This window comes from Rousettus aegyptiacus, unplaced genomic scaffold (genome assembly GCF_014176215.1).
Source record: "Rousettus aegyptiacus isolate mRouAeg1 unplaced genomic scaffold, mRouAeg1.p scaffold_m13_p_12, whole genome shotgun sequence".
Classification (NCBI taxonomy): Eukaryota; Metazoa; Chordata; class Mammalia; order Chiroptera; family Pteropodidae; genus Rousettus; species Rousettus aegyptiacus.
Window position 1 is genome coordinate 9,442,240 of NW_023416287.1, and position 10,683 is coordinate 9,452,922.

The window sequence follows — 10,683 nt, forward strand, 5'->3', positions numbered from 1 at the left end:
GTCAATTAATGCCTCTAAAAACTGGTGGGGGAGAGGGCGAGTAAAAAAGAAAGCGAACTACAGTGATAGAAAAGTAGATCAGTGGCTGACTGAATACAAAACCCAGACAAGGACTGAATGCAAATGGACAAACAAGAACTTCCCAGAGTGACAGGAAGGGTCTGCGCCTTGACTGCGGCAGTAACACAACTGCTTTACATTTGTCAAAACTCAAAATGCACTTAAAATGGGTGGATCTTATAACAAGTAAACTATACCTCAATAAAGATTTCCAAAATTACAAAAAAAGCATACCCAAATGTTATATAAGTTCCTTTTAAATAGTTTTAAACACACTCAAAGGAACAAATATTGTAGTCACAACATATTGTAGGTCTACTGTACTGTTAACCTAATCAATTGGTATTTTTATAGTCTGGTATTTTTATTTCATACATTTTAAGTTATATTTTAATGTTAAAAAATAAAAGAAACCAAAAAAGCCTTAGAAGGAAATACATGAAAAGGCTTTTTAAATTTATCAGATTAAAAAATCACAATGTTACTCAGAGATGAGAGAAACAGGCATTTCCACACACTGTTGGTAGATTTATAAATTGATATAATCTCTACAAGTATCTATAAAACTTTTATTCATACTCTTTAACCTAGCATTCCACTTCCAGAAACTTTTATATATATTTTTTTTTCACAAAACAACAAAAAAAAATGTGAGGATATTCATTTACAGCTTTGTAGTAATATGAAACTGGACAGAATATGATCATACAATGGAATACTGTGTAACAAAAAAAAAGAACTTAGTAGCTATATAGATATGAGACTTCTCCAAGATCATTTAAAAAGTCTGTCCAGAATAGGACTCCTGAGTGCCAGTTACATGGGTGTGTTTATTATCAAAATTTATCGAATTACTCTTGTGCACTTTCCTGAATACATGTTACACTTCAATATGAAGTTTACCCAAAAGTGTGAGAGAAATGCATTAAACTTAAAAGTTGTTAAGTATATGCATTTATATGCCTAGACTAGAGTGACGCTGGCTTTCTGTGGGCAGGTGATAGGAAGGTGGCTGGGAGAAAATTGAGAAAGGGTACCTACTTTGCTTTGTACCTTTTGAATTTGCCCCATGTGTACCTGTTATATATTTCAAACACTATTTTTGAACTGAGACTATTTGCAACTAAATCTCTGTATGTGTTGAGATTTTCTTAATACTATAGAAATAAACACGAGGCAGAGATGGATTAGGTCCATAATAGTTCTTAGTAACCCAATTTCAAATTTTATATTCATAAGTCTCATTTTTGCTGCCTTTCTAACCAGTGACCAGTTTAAATTTAAACTCAGAAAATAAATTTTAATAGAATCACCTTTTGTATTTTGAATAAGGCCTCATTTTAAAAAAGCAAGAGTTCTACAACAAAAAACTCAGACTATTAAATGAGGTACTGTACAGTAAGCACATAACAGTTTCCAGGCACACAGGAACTTGATAAATGATAGCTTTTTTCTTTTACCTCAAGAATTTTACCAGGGTAAGAGGGTAAAGGGCATCACAAAGGAGACTTAAGAACTAAAGTGTAGATATACAGATAGAATAAAGGCAATAATACTGGAAATATAGATTATAGTCATATTAGAAAAGGCTTTGGAAACTCCATGGAAAGTTTAGTTTCAAACTCTTAGACAATGAATGGCAGAAGATCTCATGCCTTTAAGCAGTCGAGCAATGTGAAGGGATAAGTTTTTAACAGATAAAAAAGAAAGGAGAAACAAACAGGCACTCGTGAATAGGTGAGAGCATAAGTTTGGTATAAACTATCTGCAAGCAACTGGGAAAAAGTTATTAAAGTTTTAAATGTACATTTTCTTTGATTCAGAAATTTCACTTCCAAAATTTTTGTACTGAAATATATTCATGCCAGCACACAGATCTATATACAGTTTACTGCAGCATCATTCAAAACAGTAAAAGATTGAAAACAGCAAGGTGAAACCAGTTAAATGTTTTATAAATTCATTCAGACAATGGAATATTATACAGCCTTTTAAAAATATGAGGTATAGAAGGCTCTGCAAGTTCTTTTTTTAAGTGAAAACAGTGAGAGCCCACTGTGCTATTTGTTAATTAAAAATAAAGGAGGGGGACAGAATAAGAAAAAGAAACTGAAGAGACATCCATAATTACATGCAGAGAACATCCTCTAATAGTAGTAGTAGTCTTAACCTTGATTTATAGTATTTTCTACTATAACTAAGTACTACAGAATAAAAGATGTGGGAAAGAGAAATTAGAAGCAGCAATTTCCTTTAGATCTATACCATCTACTCTATTAAGTTTTCCCTAACAATCCCAGTTAAAAATTACCTTTTCTTCCTCTGAACTTCCAAACCACTTATTTATGTTGCTGGATCTATGTTTTTTCAATTACACTTCTCTCTCAACTAGATTACAAGCTCCTAGATCGCAAAGGGATTTTGAAGCCCACAATGCTTAGCACAATTCCTTGAAAAACAGTGGCAATTAATAAAAAAAAATTGCACAACTTACAGAACTGTCTAGTCCTAGGGCAACTGGGAAATATGGATGTATTCTAAGGCCCAGACATGATTTATCTAGGACAGCTCTATGAGGGAGATTTAAGTCCCAAGCAAATCCTTAGGACTCTAATTTTATCTTAACTTCCAAATAGAAAAATTAACTTGAGATTTGAACTACAGAAACATTCACATCCAAACACCAAGCATTTTGGGGTACCTAAAATGAATATAATTGAAAAAATAATAAAGGATTTTAAAAGTTTAAAAAAGAAATGGTCCCAACTCCAAAGAACAGACACTTTGAATCTGCCCTGCAGATCAATAAATACTGACTCCTATGCATGTGGAGATAATTACAATTTATGTCAGGCAATAAGAATTATATTTTCATCTATGGTGGTCTGGGAAATTAACTTAAATGAGACAGAATCTGAGCTGGACCTTAATGACTGGACAAGACAGCAAGAGAGAAGAGGCAGAAAAAATTAGCACGACTGAAATAAGAAGCAAAAAAAAAATAGGAAAGATTGGTTTTTAAAATAGCCTGTGATAAGAACTGAATATTCGGTTAAGGAATCTGCAGATTTTTAAGCAAAAAAAAAAAAAAAAAAAAAAAAAAGGTGATCAAAATGATGTTTAATAAGATTAAATTGGCTGAAGTATAGAGAGGACCAGGGGGAAAAAAACATCAATGAGATTTGACAAAAACAAAACCAGTTTATTCAATCGTATCTCTCACAACATTCAGTGGATATTTTAATGATCAAGTCTTGAAATGTCTTACCTCTGCGCTGTTGCTAATGATTTCCCACGAACAGGAGCCATGCTCTCTCCACATTAAAATCTTGCTCATTCTTCAAAGTCCTGCATCCCGATAACCTGGTCAAGGGTTGCCCCTTTTCCCCTCTAAACTTCCCCACCATCTTTTAGGCAAAAGAAACTGCCTAGTACTAAAGTGATGTAAGTATTTGATTGTGTACACTTGGAGGTCAAAACCTTTAGAACTCTCACAGTGCCTTAAATAGTGAAAGCTTAAAAACTCTAAGCATGTATGTATATGGGGAAGTGGGCAACAGCCAAGCAGAAGCAAATTAAAGAACTGAAGCTTAAGGCCTCAGGATTAAGAGAACAGTGGTATAAAAAATAAAAAATAAAAAATAAAAGTTTAAAAAGGCATATGTGAGAGCTATTTTGTACTCTGGGGAAAGAAAAGGGACAATGAAGGTTATTGGTGAAAGTCACAACTTCAGATTTGCCTAATGTGGGATCCATACACCTAAGGCTTCCATCATTCTAGCTATGGTTGTACACTGTGAAAGTAGCTTCCTGAATTTATTTTATTGATTCTTGAAATTATTTTTAAAACTTAATATAGTAAGACTTGTTTTATTATATGAAGAAGATAACACTGACCCTCCAATAGATGCAACGTGCATGTGGAGTTCTTTTTCTCACTGGTGGTAATGAAGCCAACTACCTTGGCTGGAAAGACGTCTTGTCATAAGACACAGCTACAATCGGGCAGGTCAAAAAGGAAAGAGATGAGCTTGGATAGAGCAGAGAGTGTGTAGACTAAAGACACAATGTGGTTAAGAGACTACTGGGTAATCCTTAAAACATTTTCAAATAAAGTTGCCAAATTTCAACCTGGAAACAAAAATCAAGCTGGTATAGCTACTGTACAGAGTGACTTAAATTCAGTAATCATTCCACTGATGACGGCTTTAGAGAGTAAAGAAAATATGACTTTTCTTAAACCACACACACGCGCGCGCACGCGCGCACACACACACACACACATTTATGCAGATTGTAGCATATACTATGAAGTCAGGAGCTCAAAGTCATTTTGTGCCCAAACTCAAGAGTCAGCACAAAAACCTGTATCTTCACCATTATCTGATATAAAGAGCTGAATTCACTCAAAATTTGACCAATAAAATGCAAATAAAAGGCCATTCTACAGACTATACAATGCTTTAAGTTTACAGAATTTTCTAATATTAATATAGGGAACCTTGGAAGATCACATACTCCACCCCTTCGTTTTATAAATTTAAAAACAGACCTAGATATAGATATATAGATATAGATATAAACTCAAAAATGATTCTCCACTCCTCACTGGTAACTATTCTTTTCAAAGAAACAAGTTAACAAATATTGATCAGGCAAGGAAAGAGGAAAATATTTAAAGGTTTTCACGTAGATTTTTTTTATTAAAGTTCTGTTTTAAAACTGAGTATGAGATCACATGCTCTTTCCACCAAAAACAATTAACTCTCATTTATGAAAATGTTAAAGACATTCCGATTACGATAAACGTTTCCTCTTAAAATAATTTGGTTTTACATTTCACTTAAACAGAAGAGCAAAGAATATTTACCCTAAAAGCCTCTCCCCACCACCCTTTTTTGTTAAAACCTTTTCTTCCCCCTCCCCATGCTTTCTTCTCTTTTGTACTCAAGTTCTCAAATGCATAAGATGGAGGAACAATACCACAATACAACTGCAGGCTTCCTGCCTACTAGTCAGTCATTATTCTTAAGACTTGAGAACTTTCAAAACGCTGCTTGGGTTGTTTGAAATTCCCTCTTTCAGATTTTCCCTCTTTCATGGAACTTCTATTTAAAAGAATGACTTCAAAAATGCCTTGTTGCACCCAATCAAAACTCTCTACAAACAACTAAAAATGCTAGAGCCTTAAATATGAAGGTAGGATGTAAATGCCTGAAGCTTGGCGAACACCAATCTAAAACAGAACAGAACAGAAAGAATATATTTCTGGCCAAGCATAAAAACGGTTTTTTTCTCCTATGTATATTAATCCTGTTTCTGGAAAATTTCGTATTTATGTGAATGTAACTTAAAGACTAAATAGTACCATCTCTAAGAATCTCGAACTACATTAGGATGAATAGAAAGGTGTACATTAATTATTACCGATAAAGCGAAGGTCACACTAAAATGAAGTATGTTCATTTATTTTAAAAAACTGTCAGGGGCAGAAAAAATTACCAGCAGAAGTCACCTGGAAACCTGGGGAAATTCTCTTTTTCTCTGACCACACTTTGATTGTGGCAGTAGTACTTACAAATAAACTTACATGCTTAAGATAAGCCATTGGAGCTATTCAACTGGGGGGTGGGGGTGGGGGGGAGTGATATATAAATTATCTGCCCAGCTCAACATGGGTTCTCTCCTTTTTAAAGGCAAAAGCATTTTAATGAAGGTAAAACGCATTGGTCAAATTGTTACAATAAATATTTTTCCAACATCTCTAACAAAAACAAGACTAATTTACATTAAATAATATTCAATAAAGCTCAATTCCAGTACAACAAAATAATTTAGCTAGTCCCCTGGAGTTTGTTATAATGGGATTTAACCTGTACACTCAACATTCAATTAACCGTGAGGCTTATCCTAATTGAGGATTATGCTGACTTCTGCAGTCCTTTCCCATCTATCCATCTACCACTCCAACTCAGCTGCCATAGCTACCAGAAAAGAAGCAAAACCCAAGGGAGCAGTAGACTATCCATTACTATGTGATACCCCTTTTCATCATGATGTGGATGAGTTAAATTCAGAATCTAGTCAGCCTATTTTCCAAAAAGTAAAGAACCCTCACCCATAGCCTCTAAAGAAATCAGACAATTCGGAAAAATACCTTCGTAGGTGAACAACAGACAAGAAAAAGTCTTTCCTAGAACCTAGCAATAAAAAATATTAACAGAAAATAAAAGTAGTATAGAGATGTTCCTATTGAAAAATAGGAAAAAGGACAAACAAAAAAGACTAGTCCATTTGCTCTTAGAATATTCTTTGAAATAGGTAAAGCCCATGTGTGCCTGTTAGGTCCGACTTCTTTCCTCTTCCTTTAGGCCACTAAGTTTACTACAGAGTTAGTTAAAATAAACCCGTATTACTGCCCCCCTGTAAACTGGCCTAGGTCGGCAGAACCTACCACACGGAGTTAATGCTGACAAAGGTGGGAACTGGCAGTATGCAGTCTAAGATCATCCAGTTTGTGGATAAATCAGCCTTCTAGACACTGCACGTCTTCGTTTCTACTCCTGCCGTGTATCCTCTGACCATTTTCCTGCTCAGTTAACAACTCTCCACCAGAAGGTAGGAAAAGGAAAAGCTATTAAATTTAAGTCAATCCTATCATTTGTTAGGGAGCTGAAAATAAGGTTAGGCTCCAGATAAACTGCATCCTTAACCCAAAATAATCTTCTCCTAGAAACTCTGCCAGGAAACCAGTGGGCCAAACGAATTTACCTAGCAAACATTAACGAAGTGAAGAAGTAAGCCTCATTACAATAGAGCCCCTCCTCCACTTTAACTGTGAAATGTTCATTTTGTAATCCCCTCCCCCACTCCAAAAAGCACTCATAAAATGGAAGAAAATGCCTACATTTACTGCACCACTCAATCTTAGATCCTCCGTGAGGATCTAAGCTAACATACAGTCACCTATTTCTTTAATTTGTTGAACTATGAGGAAAAAAGAAAACATACATTTCCAACACTTTCTGCTCCCAGAGATTTAACCACTCAATAATGCAAACAGGGACTATTCTACACTACAGAGTATAATAAATTCAAACCAAAATGGGACAGGTACTTTCTGCTTTAACCTATGAGAAACTGCAGTACCTCTTCGATCAGGATTAAAGGAGAAACACTGTGTTAAAGCGTGGTCCCTTGGCTGTGCAGACTAACAATGGAGGCTACATTCATTCTAAATTTGAGACAAATTAAAAGTTTTCAGAACTTTTACATCCTCTGGCCAAGGCTTAAAATTACATAGTCTAAAAAAAATGCAAAAGAAAAAAAAACCCTAAAGCTATTTATTTTAACACCAATTAGGGATAGGACAATAGTACTTTGTTTTTTTATCTTACCCTATTGTCCAAACTAAGAAATTTTTAAGTTATTACTTTAAAAGATTTCTCAAAAACAAATGACTTCAAGTTAAAAAGAACTATTCTAGAATCATACTGCTAATGCACAAGGCTGAATTTTTTTTAATTATCTTTAATGTGTCCCTGACATACTAAGGCATTAGTAAGTAAGGCATTTCTAGAACTATATTTTATTCACATGTCTCTTAGGAAAAGGGTCCAGGGTCCAACAGTACACTCTTTACTGAATGGATTCTGACTTATTTCCTTAGAGTGTAGAGGGCGATTTATAGAAATAATTCTTATACAGGGAGGGAGAGAAATATACAGTATACTCACTTTCAAAATATAGTGAAATTATTTAATATTATCCCTAACACCCTAAACTCTAATATCATAGAATTTTTGAATGAATTGTTAGCGTTGGTAAGTTTAAAATACGTTCTAAAACTTATAAAAACCAAAATCTTGTTAACTATGCTGGAGTTGTTTGGTATTTTCAAAGCCTCTGTAGTTAAGAATTATTTTATGGTAGATACATTTTCTATAACTGCTTTAGAAACACTACAGCTTCCCACTTAGTCCACAACCCTCACACCCAAAATGTACTTCTGTATGCCAGAAGCTGGCATATGCCTTCTTTTAATGCTGATTGGACAATTAAATCATTTCTATCAATACATAACACATGCCTCTAATTTAAGATCACAGGCAATCTAGATTGCGGCTCATTTAAATGCAGAACCTGAAGCAACCTCCAGTGACAGGAGCTATAGTGTTCAATATCATTTTACATGTTAGATAGAGAGGCTTCCCTTTACATACAAACAATGAACCCAGCAGGGTTCTTCATCATAAAGCCCCACAGATTATTTCCTTAAGGATTTCAGTAGATAAAGCACCATAAGCAATAAGTTCAGAAGAGGTCTAATAGCTATAGACATTTTTAAGACAGTAAAAAGAAAACAGTATTCTCACCCCATTTTCCCTTTCTTCTGTTCATTTTTTATTTCCTTGCTTTTAGAATTCAATAGGGGTGTGTTTCAAATGAAAATCTTAAAATAATTATTCCAAAGACCAAGGATACCCTAGAAACCAGTAACAGTGCCTCCTAGGAGGAGGAATTGGAGGGGTTAGAGCAGAAGACTCAATTTTCAATGTTTTTGTACCTTTCCAGGTGGATATCATATCTGGTATAACCTACTCTAAATAAACAAGCAACAATTAGAACAAGCAGTTCAGAAACTTACAGATTTCCATTTAACATTTTAGTTTATGCGGCATTCACTGAAGACCTATGATATTTTTGTTTCCATTATCCTCTAAACAACCAGCTGCAACAAATACTGGAGCTTTCTTGCAGCCACGGACCAGTTAAGTGGATCCGAGGCCAGGCATTTAAATCAAGGAGATGCAGCAATCTCACTCAACACTACTACCACGCTCATCTCATTCAACTCCATTTAAAACCACTGCAGCAAGCCAGCTGGTGCTCGCCTTCCTGTTTCTTTACGGTACAGGCTTAATAACAAAAACAGGTTGGCTTTGAAGCGCTGCTCTAAAACTGCAAAAAGGAAGTCTTTACATTCGGTAGGGGAAAAAAAGTTTCGACTTCGAGAGAATCGCATACCTTTCGTGTCATTCCATTTGAGAATCCCAAACTCCTCCGCTAGTGAGGTTTCGAGACGATGCTCTCCCTTTGACAACTGCTCTTTTGGTTAACTTTTTTCACCCTTGGTGCCCTCAAACTGCCTGGGAAGCAACTAAGCCTCCCAACGACTCGCGGATTGTTTTTTATAGACATGTGCAAGACAGACAGTTTATTTAAAGCGTTACAGATTGATTCAATGTACATAAGTAGATCAGAGATAGGAAAGGAAGAAAATAGTAATGATAAAGACAGCCAAACCCGAAATGTAGCCACCAACTTCCCACTTGCCATTTCCCAGCTTTCACACAAGAGGTAGCAAAATGCCTTTTTACTGAGAAAACTGCTGAGAACCTACCCGTGCCCAAAATGGAAATCACGAAGATAACTGGTGTTAAAATGATAAAAATGCTCAAGTGCAGGAGATAACACAGCAACAAAATCCGACTCCATCCCGAGGACGACTCGGAGGCTGGGTGGGGGTCGCTGCGGGTCTGAGCGGCTTCCCCCGCCCCCTAATTCTTCGGAATAACTGCGAAGGAGCCACAGCAGCGGGGACAGGGGGACGCGGGCAGCTTCCAAAAGCCGCCCTCAAGGACTGGAGAGGCAGGAGGAAGATAAAACTTTAAGGACAGGAGGAGAAAGTGGGCCCCCGCGGGTCTCCCCAAACTCCTCGGGGTGACCCTTCCGCGTGGGGACCCTCTTGGACCTCCCCGAGACGGCTGCCGCCCAGCTCCGACTCCCCTCCTCTGGCCGCGGGCCGTCCCCCAGCTGCGGGGAAGCGGCGCGGCTGCGACACCCCGAAACTCTCTGAGCGCGCCCCCAGCTCGGCGCGCCCCTCAGCGCCTCCGCGGAGACCAAGCCGCCGGCTCGCGGCAGCCCCGGGGACTCACCCTCTTCCCCCGCCTGGCACTCCACCCCCTTGCCCGCAGCCGCTCCTCCTTTATCTCCACTCACCGCCCGCCGCCATTTTCCTCGCAGCTCCGCTTTAAATCGGAAACTCGCTGCTCAGCCAGCAGCCGCCACAGCCGCCACTGCCACCGACTCAGCCGCCGCGGCCGCCGCCGTCGCTGTGGACCGGCTGAGGAGGCAGCAGCAGGAGCTGCGGCGCGGGGACCGCCGGGATATGTAGTCCCGCGGCCACGCCCAGCACTACCGGTCCCAGGGGGCCTTGCGCGGCCCGGGCCGCGGGCGCCCCTGCACGGTCGGGCTTCCGTGGCGCGAGGGCGTGGCCGCGTGGACCTTGGGCCCGCTTTCCCTCGCTGACCACCTGGGAACTGCCGCGGGGTCGGGAGAACCGGAATGCAACCCTAGCCTTGCCCTAAATTTTTTCATATTTGCCTTCGCCCAGTAATAGCTAACACTTATGGAGCGTTTATTGTATGCAAGCACTCGTCCTCAAAACGAGCATCTCTTAGGGAGCACTATTCTCATTGTTCAGAGGAGCAAACTGAGGCACAAGGGCAGAAGCCGCGCTGTTCGTTAGATGCTAAAGTAACTGGGTGAGAGGTTGTCGGGCTATAGGCTATTCACTGTATATTCAGTCCCGAAGAATTATGACACGGAGTACAGGAAACA

At 38.4% G+C, this 10,683-nt stretch overlaps 1 protein-coding gene across 7 annotated transcripts in view; it reads right to left on the reverse strand.

The window, feature by feature from the left end:
- NCOA3 (nuclear receptor coactivator 3) overlaps nucleotides 1-10,202 on the reverse strand; it is a 92,859-nt gene extending 82,657 nt beyond the window's left edge. For 4 of the 7 annotated variants that reach the window (XM_036229308.1, XM_016121182.2, XM_016121170.2 and 1 more), the window contains exon 1: nucleotides 10,063-10,202. The gene's annotated coding sequence lies outside the window, so the exon portion shown is untranslated. Of the gene's footprint in view, nucleotides 1-9,463; nucleotides 9,865-10,062 lie in introns of those variants that run through there. The other 3 variants (XM_016121179.2, XM_016121171.2, XM_016121181.2) reach the window with 2 other exon arrangements.
- Nucleotides 10,203-10,683: the final 481 nt, after the last annotated feature.